Genomic DNA, 17,403 nt, shown 5'->3' on the forward strand with positions numbered 1-17,403 from the left:
TCAGGGAAGTGAGTAAGGGAAGCGAAGTTGTAGGTCAAGTCTTGTAACTCGTCCTCCATTAATCGTTTATCCTCGGGATCCTGTTAAGTACACTTCATCATGGAAGAACTTCTTATGTCAGGTTAGGCTTGCTTTATAAGCATTTTTAATTTTCCTGCATTTTAATTTCCTACCATCAATCTCTGGTTCTTTGATCCAAGTTAATTTTAATTTTTCTGCATTTAACTTTCTGCTATCAACCTCTGGTTCCTTGATCCAAGTTGATTTTAATTTTCCAGCATTTTAATTTACTGCCATCAACCTCTGGTTCCTTGATCCAAGTTGATTTTAATTTTTCTGCATTTAACTTTCTGCTATCAACCTCTGGTTTCTTGATCGAAGTTGATTTTAATTTTTCAGCATCTAATTTCCTGCCATCAATCTCTGGTTCCTTGATCCAAGTTGATTTTAATTTTTTAGCATCTAATTTCCTGCCATCAACCTCTAGTTCCTTAATCCAAGTTGATTTTAATTTTTCAGCATCTAAGTTCCTGCTATCAACCTCTGGTTCCTTGAACCAAGTTGATTTTAATTTTTTAGCATCTAAATTTCTGCCATCAACCTCTGGTTCCTTGATCCAAGTTGATTTTAATTTTTTTAGCATCTAAATTTCTGCCATCAACCTCTGATTCCTTGATCCAAGTTGATTTTAATTTCGGCCATCAACCTCTGGTTCCTTGATCCAAGTTGATTTTAATTTTCCAGCATTTTAATTTCCTGCTATCAACCTCTGGTTCCTTGATCCTAGTTGATTTTAATTTTTCAGTATTTTAATCAATTTTCCAGTATTTTAATTTCTGCTATCAACCTCTGGTTCCTTGATCCAAGTTGATTTTAGTTTTCCAGCATTTTAATTTCTGCTATTAACCTCTGGTTCCATGATCTAAGTTGATTTTAATTTTTTTGTATTTAATTTTCTGCTATCAACCTCTGGTTCCTTGATCTAAGATGATTTTAATTTTTAAGCATTTAAATTTTCTGCCATAAATCTTTGGACCCTTGACCTAAACTGGTTTTAGTTTCCGACTTTGACTTACAAGCCAAATTCTTAATTCTCAAACCAATCGCCCAAAATATGGGTCTGAATCTTTACATAATTCCTATACGGAAAATGTCATTCCCTTCAATAGAAATTATGTAAAGAGGGGCAGCTGTCGACACCATATTTTGGCCGATCACCAAAGTCAATAAACTTTGAAATTAACCCCAACCAACACTCTTCGGTTACAAGTGACTCGATCAGGAAATAAACCGATCCCACATCTAGTCAAACTCATTTCCGATCTCTCGACATGAGAGACCACGCCAATATTAAGTCTCCATGTCATCCAATCTCATTTCTGATCTCTCGACAAAAGAGACCACACCAAGATTAAGTCTCCACGCCATCCAATATCATTACCGATCTCTCTTCAAAGAGATCAAACCAATGCCAAGTCTCCATGTCGTTCAACCTCAGTTCTGATCTCTCAAACCAATATCAAGTCTCCTCATCATATTTTCAATCCCTCGTCAAAGGAAATCAAACCAACATCAGGTCTCCGTGCCATCAAGTCTTATTTTCAATCTCTCTTTTATAAATATTGTGGATAATCGTTTAATAAAGTTAAGGTTTCAGTCAGACTTAATGGTGTTTCCAATTTTAATGATCTAAGTTCTATCCGGTGTTTGGTCTCAGCTCAAGCCGATCTCATGGTTACAATGTTCTTTTGACCTCTTATACTTAGATTAATAATCGCTGTTAAGTTAAATGTCCCAATATGTTCGAGCAATCAAGCATTCATGCAATTTGGATATTTTTCGAGCTCATCAAGAAATTGAAAAGAAGGAATCACATTTCATATCAAAATAAAATACAAGTCATTCGGCTGGAGGATCACCCCCAGCCTCTTTTACGTTTCGTTCAGTCTCTCTATCTCCCTCCGGTTCCTCATCGCTCTCATCCTCAGCCTCTGGGCCGAGCTCATTAATCCAAGAAAAATCCTCTTCAGGATACCGTTTCTTCAGCTCGGCCATAAGGTCGTTATGAGCGTTCACATAAGCCCCGGCCTCCTTCGTTGTGCTCTCTTCTTCCTTAGCTTGAAGCTCTTCATCCTTGGCTCGGAGCTCTTCCTCCTTCGTCCGAAGCTCTTCAGCATAGCGAGCGAGATCGGCAGACCAACTAGCCCGAGAGTCTTCGAGTTCCCATTCCATTTCAATGATCCTCTCCTCATAACGCTTCATCTGATCCTCCATTCTGGTGATATACTCGTTAGTAGAGGAGACCTGAGCTTGTGCGGTAGAGGCATCTTGGGCCGCCTAGAGGATCTCCTTCTTCAAGCCTTGCGCTTTCTCTCTGAGCATATGCTGGTTTGTAATGGCCTCTAAGCCTAAGCTCATTATCTGAGCCAAAAGATCATCAAAGCTCTCCTCTGCCAACCGGTTCCGATCTTCTTGAAAGCAAATGGAAGCTCCCAGGACTTTGGCTAGGTTAGGGTTTCCCCTAGTAGAGCGGTTCCTTTCCAACGACTGGATCAGAAGTTGTGCTTCCCGGGAAAGTGCCCTGACCGTGGGACTGGAAGACTCCCCTTCTACATGGGAAGAAGTCGGAGGAGGAGGGGGAGGTGGAAGCTCGATTGGTTGAGGAGCCAGAGGGATGACTTCTACCTCAGGGATCGGTTGCTCTTGAGGTCGGGGAGGAGAGCTCGGTACCTCCATTGATTCACGATGAGGGGTCTGGGCATCAATAGTGGCGGCCCCCTTCATCGCCCTCACTTATCTAGAAACCTCCCTCTTTTGTTTGCTGCTCTCCCTAGAAGCATCATCGCTCACCATACCTGCAAGAAAAAGGAATTCAGTGAGTTTGCTGAGGTTTAAAGACTAGAGATATGGACAATACCAGGGCCGAGGTCAGAGAGCTGAAGCTCGTGTTCTTCGCCAGTAACCAGCCGCATCATCCAATGGTGTAGTTCAGCCATCACTGCGTCTAAGTAAGAGAATTTTTGAGTGGACGCCTGAGACTTTAACTCTTTTACCACAGTGTCCTCATCCTTATTTAATGTGATCCTTTTTGGGGTCAGAGCGACCAGGTGTTGCCAACTCCGGGGGATTCCCTCAAAGCCGTTCCGAATCTTGCTCCTCAAAATAAAGAACCGATTCTTTCAATTCTTCAATGAAGAAGGAAGATCGGTAAAGAGAGAGCAATTGGGTTTAGCTTGGAAGAACCAAAACTTATCATCTTTCCTTCGAGCGAGCCTATGCAGCTCGGCAAAAACTTTGGCCATGGGTTCCAGTCCCTTATCTCGGCAGAGGCCCCAAAAGGCTATTAAAGTCCGCCAGGAGTTCGGATGCACTTAGGCTACCGAGACATGGTGGAATTTTAGGACGGCTTTGTAAAATTCGTCCAAGGGAAAGCAGAGCCCGGCCTTCAGTTGCTCTTTATACACCATGATGAGATCACCCTCCTCAAAGAAATGGTCGGCCCGATGATCGCCATGGCACTTGAACAGTTCGAAGGAGTCGATCCGCAGGTTATACTCCTGGCTTATAGATTGGAGATCGGCGTCCCTCAAGACTGAAGGCAGCTCATCAATTGGCAAGTTGTCTCTTCTCGAAGATGCCCCTCGCCTCGGTCTAGCACCCGAACTAGTTACCGGGACGAGGGCTCTACTGGCTTGACCACCTAATCTAATCACTTCACCCTCTTCCAAGGTCCACGAAATGTGGACGGAAGACGGACTCGCAGCTCTCTGACCTCCGGCGCCGCTCATTTTCAAAGAAACCAAAGAAGTTTAATTGAGGAAAGATCAAAACTCTTACCGGAATGTGATCGGTGTCGGAGAAACTTAAAGAAATGAAAGGATTTTGGAATCGCTCGCAAAGTGCAGAAAATGACATAAGAGAACAACTGACTGACCCTTCCCCTATTTATACCGTCTGAGCATTCAATGCTCACAGTGTCCCAAGCGACGCATCGGTAAGCAAAATCCGCCCACTTTTCTGACACGTCGCAGGAACATTCCAGAAACCCCATAAATAAAATGAGAGGAAATTGGCTGGCTAAAGATCATCGGATTAAGGCGAATATTCAGAGCTACAGATCGGTTAAGGGTAATATAATTAGGAACCATATCGGATATGCACATCAGAGATCGAAAAATAACCAATGCAATAATAAAATGATAACTGTCAAAATAAAACTTTCATTTCATTTCCAAAAGGTCAGATTACATCATTTGGGCGATCTCAAGAGATCGGGTTACATCATTAAAAACCTTTAAAGGTCAGATTACATCATTTGGGCGATATCTAGAGATCGGCAGTACATCTAAGCTAGTAGGGACCTATGTCAAAGCCTAGTCTCGTGGCTGAATCAAAAGATGTGTTTGATCAGAAAGCCAGCCATAGGCATCGGATAGATGTACAGCTCAGATGGAGTAACTATGACTCTCATGATAATGAGAGGAGTCATCATCGATGTCATCGACCAGAACCGAGCCGCAGTCGGGACGCCCGATGTGGTGAGAAGCCAAATGAACTTCAAAAGGCAGTCACCGATGTTAAGAGGAAAATTAGCAGTCTTCTCGCCCGAAATCGGCTCATCGATTATATCGGTAGATCGACCCGAGATCGGTATGATTGATATTTTCCATCCTGATTGGTAAATTAGTCCGGTTTTCTCACTGTCATCAGATGTGGTTATCATGATTTTTCGATCATCGGGGTCATACATTTTCAGTCGGGAACTAAGAGAATAATCAAAAAAAGATCAAAAGCGGTCACCATAGCTAGAATGTTACTGGAGAAATTAGAACAGGAGAAGAGAGAAATAGAAGGAGGAGAAATGGAATGTGGGAGAAATTCCTCGCTGAGGCATATATATAGGGGGTTTGAGCATTTATTACTAGCAGAAATCGAAGTGGATGCATTAGTAACCGAAGGATTAAATGCTTTGACTGAGGCAGATCGGATAGAAAGAAAGGTTTTAGAATGGGAGAGATCGGTAGAGAGGCCCAGTATGAGAGATCAGAAAAGGGTCATAATAGAAAGATAGGAAGGAATGGGAGATCGGAAAGTAAGGAGAAGATGAGACAATTTCCAATAACCCTCTTCATAATCAGAGCCGATGTAGTTAAAGCGTTGTAGGCAAGATCAAATCTTCACCGCACGCTTCATTTGCAGAATCGCCCGCAAAGCTGACAGACGCCAGGACGGTTATGACAGTCCTGTGCTTCTGAATCTCCACTGTTGATCTTACTCGTAAGGACAAACTCAAAGCCTTTGGATCAAAAAGTAGACGACAGGACCGACGCCTTTTGTTCTCGGCCTTTGGATCCATCTTGACAGGAACATCCTAAGCCGTTGGATTGGAAAAGAGAAAGAACAAATATTCTGAATAGGATCTCAATCATCCATTCTGATTCTCAGGCATCAGATCATGTCCTTTTAAATCCAAACTTTCCATCTCCCCAAAAGAGATCCTGACCCTTCATTAGGAGCACCCGTTCCGTATAAATACTTGCATGCAATACTGTTGAAGAGGACAGACGAAAAAAGGTGGTAATTATAGTGGAGAAGCTCTGAAATTTAATTCAGTCTTGCTACTTTGCTATTTTAAGCTTTCGAAATAGAGAAACTTCAGAAACCAGTTTTCTTAAGTATCTCCATCGAAAGAGTGTTGGACCCTGAAACTCTTCATTTTCAGTTCGTTCACTACTCTGCAATACCATTTCTCAATTCAGTTTCGTCTTCATTGTCTTAGTATCAACATTATATTCTCCAAGCTTAATCTCATTCCAACCCGGTCACTGTCACTTCGGCTCAACTGCATTCTAACTTGGTACTTTTTTATTTCAAAGTAAGCATTAGTTCCCAGACTATTAGCTCGCAGCTCTACAATATTTATGGCTCCACTGTTAGTTCAATAGACTCAATCCCTCACAGGTAAGTGTCTAGACCGTTGCTTTATCAAATGCTCGTAATTTTCATTAAGTTTAGTTATGCTAAAGAGCCCCACGTAGATAGTTATTCTCTGAAGTTTACCTTTTATTCATCAGTTCATGTTATTTATTTGTTTTTAGCTTTTATTACCTTCAAATATAGGTGTTCTGGTTACGAGTAACGTGTAGGTAGTCTAATAAAATATTGGTAGCTGTATCTCAACACGAGAGTTTCTTTAAACAAATACAAATAATAAAAGTTTGAATAATAAATCGAAAAAAAAAGTTATGAAGTCGAACCACTAAACGAGTTCAAGGGATAACCTGGTATAGTGGGGATCGATATAAGATCGGATCCCAGACTAGTAAACGAAAAAGATCGGACATTGCCTGCCAAAGAGTACTGCTAAGGCGATCACAAAGGGGATCGGCAAAGACTCAGTCTGGTATCCCCTCCCTAGTTATAAGGCATCAATGGGTTAAGAAAAGCCTCGCTCGGGTTCCTGGCGTCTTCAGGCGCCAGAACCCTCAATCAAAGGTTCTTACGATATACGATCATAATAAATATTTTAAGAGATCGGGGGGAGAGTTCTTACCTGATTCTCATTCAAAATTTAAACAAAACGAGGAAATCGGAGGAGAGTTCTTATCCGAGATACTTCCTTAAAATCTTAAGCCAAATACTTTAAGAGATCAGGGGAGAGTTCTTACCTGATCCTCATTCAAATAAAAACACGGAGATCGGAGGAGAGTTCTTATCCGAGATCCTTCATTAAAAACCTTAAACCACATACTTTAAGAGGTCGGGAGAGAGTTCTTATCTGATCCTCATTCAAATAAGAAGACGGAGATCGAAGGAGAGTTCTTATTCGAGATCCTTCACCGAACTTTAAGACAAACACCCTAAGAGATCAGGAGAGAGTTCTTACCTGATTCTCGCCTTAATTAAAACAGGGAGATCGGAGGAGAGTTCTTATCCGAAATCTTCCGCTTAAAACACTAAAAACATACTTGGAGATCGGTGGAAAGCTTCTTATCCGAGCTCTCTTAACAAAATTCAAATTAAAACAAAGCAATTTCAATACATTAAATAATTTTACTTGACACCTAATCACTAAAGGGTCATCTCATGAACTTGTGTTCTTGGGACAATCTAAAATAAGTGAAATATCAAATATTCCTTTATTTTGCACAAAGGATTAACATTGTCACTATCCCAACCCCCATAATTACCCTTTTAATTTATAAAAGAGCATAATATTAAATCTGTTTACCTTCATTGAAGGACGAGGAGGGGTGCTAACACATTCCCCGCTCGTATAAGGGCTCCAAACCTAGAATCTCTATTTTCGAAGTGGTTTCTTTTAATTTATTTTCACCAATGGTTTTCTTTAATTTCTCCTCAAAATTAAAGTGGCGACTCCTCACTCTTTCCCACTTCGGTGAGTGTTCGTCCAGGCGACCACAAAATACCTTGCGACAATAATATAATAAAGTCTAATTATGAGCCTAATAAAATAAATTTTTAAAATTTAATTGATTTAATGAATATCTATGATTATATATTACTAGACTGTTAAAAGAAATCTCACTTTTGCTATAAAAATAATAATTTTTACATTACTTTGTTATATATGTGGATTGCATACACACAAATGAATATATCACAGAAAGTCATGCATATAATCAAGTGACTGTCATCTCTAAGACTGAAATAGTTGTGATTGTAAGTCTTTAAATGGGCCGAAGGGCTAAGAAGAGCGCAAGAATGACTGAAGAGCTAAAGGTCCAAACAAGAAACCCTTGAACCTACATGTGGTTTAAACTTGGAAGGCCATGTCCTCTCTCTCTCTCTCTCTCTCTCTCTCTCCTAACGCAGGTCCTTTGATTAAATTTTTAGATTTTTTCCCTTCGGAAGTAAATTTCTTTAAAAATGTTTCACCATCTTATTATTTGAAATATAAAATTTTATAAAAATTAATTTAATTAATTTTTTTTATAATTAATTTTCATGTTTAAAATAAAAAAATTTAATTATGATTTTATAAAAATTGAATTAATTTTTTTTTTATAAATAATTTATTCTAAATAAAACCTATTAGAATTATGAAAAGAAAAAAAAGCTAATTTTAAGAGTAATCATTTAATCAATTTAGTTGAAAAGAAACAACTGCAGTGAATTAATATAACTCAATTAAATTGATTTGTTTAATTTGAACTAATTATTTCAGTTTTTAAAAAATAAAAATAGTAAAATTATTTAAAATTTACAATAAATTAACTTGAATTTATTAAAAAATTAATAAAAATTCCCAATTAAACCAATTCGTCGATTTAATTTGATAAATCGTTTTAAAACAAATAATACTCGCCCAACTAATTAATTTGATTTATGAGTTTGTAAATCATACAATTGAATCCAAATCCAAAAAAGACTTCTGTGTATGCACATGCTTTCATATTTGAGGAAGCAAACAGCATATGAGAATCTATGGAATCGCTTTCATGGAGGCCAACTTGAGAGGCGATAAAGATCCCAATTAATGCCAAGAAGATATTGCACCGTAAGAACCACCATAATACATATAATTTTTGTTTTTATATAAAATAGATAGTCATATCATCAGCAATAGACATTGAAAAAAAAGAAAGGTAAAAATAAGAAGCAGATAATAATATCACTTATGAAATTTATCAATTGCAGGCTCTCCAAGCATACAAGTTTACCAAAACTGTGAATCGCTCTAGCACGTGAAATGAAGAAGGGAATACAATATATATATATATATATATATATATATATTTATATAAAGCAAAGTGGTGTTCTCCTGTCACATAAGATTTTAAAATTATTATATTTATGTCACGTGGTAATATTTAAAGTAATCAAATTTTTTCCTGTGCTAAGTGACAATATTAAATTGAATTTATTGCTAACAATATTTTCTTTTTTCCACATATGTCAACTATATTAAATTAAATTTATTGCTAGCAATTTTTTCCCTTACTTTATTTGTCAATTTTATTGATAGTAATTTTTTTCCCTTATTTAATTTTTAAGTTATAATTCAAATTTAACTTTTTACTGTCTAAATACATATAAAAAAGATATTTAATATGCCTAAATACAGATATTTTCTTTTTTATTAATATCAAAGTTCAATTTATTGAGTATAAAAAATTAAGAGAATAATATTATATTCTCTGTGATCCAAATTCTATCATTTGTGAATTGTAATGACTCTTCAAACTTGAAGTAAGGCAAAGAAGTCACTGCAGGCCATGTGTTTTCATTTGGAGGTTATACCACAAACATATTATTAGATCAGCACTACAATCTCAAATTTACAAATCAAATACTAGGAAAATCCATAATAAGATTCACCTCAATAAATAAAACATGTCTCTCATAGTATTAAAAATAAACAAATAATAAATAAAGGCTGTTTTATTTAACTGGCTTTAGAATAAAATAATCATGTTCTTACAAAAGGAAAAGCCCAAAAAAAAAACAATTTTTTTTAATAAGGAAGTTTTCTCATATTTAAATTCTTATGAAAAACTAATGATTGAAATTTTAAAAATAATTAATATTCAATTTAAAAAAAATTGAAAGGCCCACGTTAAATTTTATTTATATTTTCTAAATAATTTTAATTAAATTTAATTTTCTTTAAAATATTTATTCTAAATTAGGACCAAGATTATTGGTGATTAAGATATATATATATATATATATATATATATATATATATATATATATATATATTAAGTTTTTAAAAAATTAATGATAAAAATTTTTATTAAGTTTAATTTTTTTTAAAATATATACTCTAAATTAAAATCAAGAATAAGGGATATATTTTTAATATATATATATATACCCCATAATTAGGTTTAATTTCCGTAAAAATATATGTTTAAAATTAAAACTGAGAAAGAAGAAATATTTTAATTTTTTAAAAAAATTAATGATAAAAATTTTTATTAAGTTTAATTTTCTTTAAAATATATACTCTAAATTAAAATCAAGAATAAGGGATATATTTTTAATTATATATTAAATTTTTATTTCATTATAAATTTTTAATTAAATATATATATATATATATAATGAATTATGAAAAAATGAAATGAAATAAAAATTTATTTTAATAGTTATGATAAATAAGAAATTTATATCAATATTCAAATTTCACCTTTTTTATATTTTTTATAGTATATTAATAAATAATTAATATTATTACTTTTATTAATATTAATTATGTTATATTGTTTTATTATCATTTAGAAAAATTAATTAATGATATCATTTTTTAAATTATGATTAAGTTATTAATTATCTAATTATGTGTATATAAGTTACAAATTATTTATTTAGTTATTACTTTATTATTATTATTATTATTATTATTATTATTATTATTATTATTATTATTATTATGTAGAAACCTCAATTTAATTAGATATAGGAAAAACTCTTTATTTTATATATATAGAGATGTTATATTTAATAATTATATTAATTAATGTAATTAATTATTACCATTACTGTTACCATTAATTATTTTTACTATTACCATTATTATCACAATTTTTATGGTTAACTAATTAAACATATTACACATATTTTAATAATTTTATAAATTTCTTATTTAATGATTCTTAAATTTTTAATTATTTCATTTAATTATAAAAATTTAATAAATATATAAATCTTAAAATTAATAAAATAATTTAAAATTATGCTATTAAAGTAATCACATGAAGTTAAATACTTTACTTTCTTTTTCTTTCTCTTTTATATATTTAATAATTTTTAATTTACTTTAATGTTATTTTATTTTATTTATCTTATTTTTATATTCATTTAATTAAGACATATTTTTAATTATATATTGAATGTATATAAAATGAATTGTGGAAAAATAAAATAAAATAAAAATTTATTTTCATAGTTATGTTAAATAATAATTTTATATTAATATTTAATTTCATTAATTTTTTTATATTTTTTATAGTATATTGATAAATAATTAATATTATTAATTTAGTTAATATTAATCATGTTATGTTATATTATTTTATTATTATTTAGATAATTTAATTAATGATACAATTTCTATAAATTATTATTATGTTATTAATTCTCTAATTATGTATATGTAAGTTACAAATTATATAATTGTTATATTTTAATAAGTAGCTATTATTATTATTATTATTATTATAAATGACTAGAAAAGTTTAATTTAATTAGAGTTAGGAAAAATTAAGAGTTAATCATATTAATTTATTAATTATACTCAATAAATACACATATGTTAATTTATGTATATTTCATGTTCACTTTCTGATAAAGAGGTTGTTCAAATTTTATAAAATAAATTTAATAAGATATAGAATTTTAAATTTATCATATTTATAGCAAGTAGTAATTTTTAATTAAATTTATTGATAATAATTTTTCTATATTTCTTTAACAGTTGTTATATATAATTATTATATAATTTTATTTTTAAATATGAATATTAATTATTTTGATCTTCTAAATTTAAATAATATAAAAAGTATTGATTACTAAATATAATTGTCATTCATTACAAGTTTTTTACTTTTTAATTTAAAAAGTCAATGGCAGTTATTTTAAAAGAAAGTTAAATACTTTTGAATATATTTACTACAATTAAATTTAGTATTTAATTACTAATAATTTAACAACTCAAGACATTTAATTTTAAAATTCAACTAATATTATAATGATTATCCAATTATTACTATAACTAAAAGTTTAAGTTCCTTTAAAATGTATGCTCTAAATTAGAATTAAACATTTTTGAATTTTTGTGAGAAATTAATTATTAATTTTTTTTAATATGTCGAATTATTAAAGGTAATGCCTATCAATTAATTTTTAATTTTTTTAAAGAGAAAAGTTAAATATTTTTTATATTTTTTAAATAGATATAATATAATTATCACATGTTATTATATTCATAATTTTTAATTTAAAAAATCAATTGCGCTAAAATCAAGACTCATATTCACTTTGAAGAAAAATTAATATTTAAAAGTTTTTTCTCTTCCTTTTATGCAATTAATAAATTTTATTTTACTTTAATTTTATTTTATTTTTATTATTTTAAAATAATTTTATTATTATTATATATGAAAAATAATTTATGGCCATTAAAAAAAACATATGGCTTTTAAGTTCATTGATTCGAGAGTAATTATTAATTTATTTGATTAAAATTTATTGTTAACATTTTATAATTTTAATATATTAAATAGTAATATTAAAATATTTTCAATTAAATATATATATATATATATATATATATATATATATATATATATATATATATATATAAAGCAGAGTAGTGTTCCTCTGGTGCTGTCACATAAGATTCTAACACTATTATATTTATATCACGTGGTAATATTTTAAGTAGTCAAATTTTCTCTTGTGCTAAGTGCAATGCCAAGTGGCAATATCAAATTGAACTTATTGCTAGCAATATTTTCTTCTTCCCACATATGCCAATTATATTAAATTGAATTTATTGTTAGTAATTTTTTCCCTTACCTTATTTGTCAATTTTATTGATAATAATTTTTTTCCCTATTTAATTTTTAAGTTATAATCCAAATTTAATTTTTTACTGTCTAAATACATATAAAAAAGATCTTCAATATGCCTAAATATACATATTTTTTTTTATCAATATCAAAGTTCAATTTCTTAAGTACAATAAATTAAAAGAATAATATTATATTCTCTGTGATCCAAATTCTATCATTTGTGAATTATAATGATTATTCAGACTTGAAGTGAGACAAAGAAGTCACTGCAGGCCATGTGTCTTCATTTAGAGGTTGTACCACAAACATATTATTAGATCAGCACTACAATATCAAATTTACAAATTAAACACTAGGAAGATCCATAATAAGATTTACTTCAACAAATAAAACATGCCTCCCATAGTATTAAAAATAAATAAATAAATAAAGACAATTTTATTTAACTGGCATTAGAATAAAATAATCATGTTCTTACAAAAGAATAAGCAAAAAAAAAAAAAATAATCTTCTTAGTAAGGAAGGTTTCTCTTATTCTTTGAAAATAAAGTTAAAATATTTTTATTCTTAGAGAAATTAAGCAAAAAATCAACAATCTCAATAAGAAATAGAGTACATAACCGAGTGTAACAAAGTCAAATAAAAAAAAATATAGCAAAATTACCATAAAGAGTGATAGAAAAAGTAGAAATCCAGAAAGAATCACAAGGGGAATTGTCATTTTAAAATAAAACACTAATAAAATGAAGGAGAAAAAGAAAAGAATGGTAACTACAAAAAAAAAAAAAACTCTGCCTTGGAAGCTTAATATTTTCAGTATTTTTCTAAAGAGTTTAAATATATAATTATTATATAACTTTTCAATTTAAATATCTTTAAATTAAAAAAAAATAAAGGTCAACATTAAATTTTATTTATATTTTCTAAATAGTCGTTTTAATTAAATTTAATTTTCTTTAAAATATCTGTTCTAAATTAGAACAAAGAATCAATGATATTTGAATATTTGTGAGAAATTAATAATTGAATTTTTTTTAAAAGATGTCTAATTATTAAAGGTTATTTAAAAAAAAAGATCAAAATTAAATTTTATCTATATTTCGTAAATAGTTGTAATATATAATTATTATATAATCTAATTTTCTAAATACAATTCTTAATTAATATGATATTTCAAATTTAAATAATAAAAAATTATTAATTACTATAATTAGGTTTGATTTCCTTTAAAATATCTGTTTAAAATTAGAACTAAGAATCAGGAGATATTTGAATTTTTTTTTAGAAATTAATGATAAAATTTTTCATTAGGTATAATTTTCTTTAAAATATATGCTTTAAATTAAAATAAGAAATCTATGGATATTTAAATTATTATGAGAAATTAATGATTGAAATTTTAAAAGTAATTAATATTCAATTTAAAAAGAATGAAAAGTTAACATTAAATTTTATTTATATTTCCTAAATAACTTTAATTGAATTTAATTTTCTTTAAAATATCTACTCTAAATTAAGACCAAGATTATTAGTGATATATATATATATATACACACACCCGCCATAATTAGATTTAATTTCTTTAAAAATATATGTTTAAAATTAGAACTAAGAATCAGAAAATATTTTAATTTTTTTTAGAAATTAATGTTAAAATTTTTTATTAAGTTTAATTTTCTTTAAAATATATACTCTAAATTAAAATCAGGAATTAGGGATATATTTTTAATTATATATTAAATGATATATATATATATATATATATATATATATAATGTATTATGAAAAAATGAAATGAAATAAAAATTTATTTTCATAGTTATGGTAAATAGAAAATTTATATCAATATTCAATTTTCACTTTTTTTTATATTTTTTATAATATATTAATAAATAATTAATATTATTACTTTGGTTAATATTAATTATGTTATATTATTTTATTATCATTTAGAAAAATTAATTAATGATATAATTTTTTTAAAATTATGATTAAGTTATTAATTCCTTAATTATGTGTATATAAGTTACAAATTATTTACTTAGTTATTACTTTAATATTGTAATAAGTAGCTATTATTATTATTATTATTATTATTATTATTATTATTATTATTATTATTATAACAAATATGTAGAAACCTCAATTTAATTAGATATAGGAAAAACTCTTTATTTTATATATATAGAGAGGTTATATTTAATAATTATATTAATTAATATAATTAATTATTATCACAATTTTTATGGTTAACTAATTAAAAATATTATATATATTTTAATAATTTTATAAATTTCTTATTTAATGATTCATAAATTTTTAATTATTTCATTTAATTATAAAAAATTAATAAATATATAAATCTTAAAATTAATAAAATAATTTAAAATTATGCTATGAAAGTAGTTACATGGAGTTAAATACTTTGTTTTCTTTCTCTCTCTCTTTTATATATTTAATAATTTTTAATTTACTTTAATGTTATTTTATTTTTATTTATCTTATTTTAGTATTCATTTAACAAATACATATTTTTAATTATATATTGAATGCTATATAAAATGAATTGTGAAAAAATAAAATAAAATAAAATTTTATTTTCATAGTTATGGTAAATAATAAATTTATATTGATATTTAATTTTCATTATTTTTTTATATTTTTTATAGTATATTAATAAATAATTAATATTATTAATTTAGTTAATATTAATCATGTTATGTTATATTATTTTATTATTATTTAGAAAATTTAATTAATGATACAATTTCTATAAATTGTGATTAAGTTATTAATTCCCTAATTATGTATATGTAAGTTACAAATTATATAATTATTATATTTTAATAAGTAGCTATTATTATTATTATTATTATTATTATTATTATTATTATTATTATTATTATAAATATCTAGAAAAGTTTAATTTAATTAGAGTTAGGAAAAACTAAGAGTTAATCATATTAATTTATTAATTATACTCAATGAACACACAAACTCCGCCTAAGTACTTTGTTCTTAGCCAGTCCCAAGCCCAGATAAAGGAGGAGGGTTGTGGTAGGTGACAACCAACATAAAAATTTTGTCACACCTTATGATATGGATTCAAATGATATAAAAGTTGAGGCGTCCTCTACTTACAACGAACTACATCGGAGCTCGAGTGTAGTGAGAAATATGCAAGAGTGTAGGGCATTCACCGAAAGTGACTCGCCATGCCGGCGCCCAGGTGTGGTGTTAAGTGAGCAAGGGTTCCCACATCATGGACAGATATGGATAAAGAAGTTAGTCCATAGAAAGATAGTAGAACAGATGGTGGAACAAAACACAAGACAGATATAGAAAATAATAGAAGATATCATAGAAGGAGACCAATTAGGAAGGAACAGGATAGGATGAGGATCAGGGTTAGTACTTGGAATGTTGGATCACTTACAGGAAAATTAATGGAGCTTGTAGATACCTTGGAAAGGATAAGGGTGAATATTGCTTGCATTCAGGAGACTAAATGGGTAGGAGAGAAAAGCAAGGAAGTGGATAATTCAGGGTACAAACTGTAGTTTATCGGAAAGGAGAGAAACAAGAACGGAATGGGCATAATCATAGATAGGACATTGAAAAACGCTGTAATAGCTGTGAAAAGAGTAGGAGATAGAATTATACTAGTAAAGCTAGTATTAGAAGGAGAAACAATAAATGAAGTTAGTGCTTATGCCCCACAAATAGGGCTAGATAGTGAGAGTAAACAAAGGTTTTGAAAATATATGGATGATTTAATGCAAAGAATACCGAATGAAGAGAATGTTTTCATTGGTGGAGATTTGAATGGACATGTAGGAAGTGATAGGCAAAGTTATGATAATGTTCATGGAGGTTTTGGTTTTGGTAGTATAAATGAGGAGGGAAAAAGCATCATGGATTTTGCAATGGCATACAACCTAATACTAGCAAATACCTACTTCATAAAAAGAAAGTCACATTTAGTGACTTTCAAAAGTTGGCAACATAGAAGCTAAGTCGACTTCCTCTTAACCAGTAAGACAAATAGAGCTCTATGCAAGGATTGCAAGGTCATACCAGGAGAGGCTTTAACAAGTCGACATCGGTTAGTGGTATTAGATGTCAAATTTAGGAATAATTCAAGTAAGGTCAGAAGAAATAGTATAGCTCAAACAAAGTGGTGGGAGTTCAAATGAGTAAAGTAAGTAAAGTTAAAAAATGAGCTTCTCGAGTCCGAAACATGGAAGCTGGATATGGAGGCCAATGATATGTGGATACAGATGGCATCAAAGATTAGAGAAGTAGCTAGAAAAGTACTTAAAGAGTCTAAAGGACATGGACCACCCTCAAAAGAGAGATGGTGGTGGAATAAGGAAGTACAAAAGGCAGTGAAGAGAAAAAAGGAATGGATAAGAAATTACCTAAATGTGATAATAATGAGACATATGAACAGTACAAGATATCAAAGAAATAGGAAAAAAAAGCAATTAGTCAAGCAAGAGCACACAATGATATGTGGATACAGATGGCATCAAAGATTAGAGAAGTAGCTAGAAAAGTACTTGAAGAGTCTAAAGGACATGGACCACCCTCAAAAGAGAGATGGTGGTGGAATAAGGAAGTACAAAAGGCAGTGAAGAGAAAAAGGGAATGGATAAGAAATTATCTAAATGTGATAATAATGAGACATATGAACAGTACAAGATACCAAAGAAAGAGGCAAAAAAGGCAGTTAGTCAAGCAAGAGCACAGGCTTTTGAAAAGTTATATGAGAAACTTGGAACTAAAGAAGGGGAGAAAGATATTTATAGATTAGCAAGGAGGACAGAAAGAAAATATCAAGATCTAAATCAAGTTAGGT

The sequence above is a fragment of the Hevea brasiliensis genome, chromosome 16 (genome assembly GCF_030052815.1).
Source record: "Hevea brasiliensis isolate MT/VB/25A 57/8 chromosome 16, ASM3005281v1, whole genome shotgun sequence".
Taxonomy (NCBI): domain Eukaryota; kingdom Viridiplantae; phylum Streptophyta; class Magnoliopsida; order Malpighiales; family Euphorbiaceae; genus Hevea; species Hevea brasiliensis.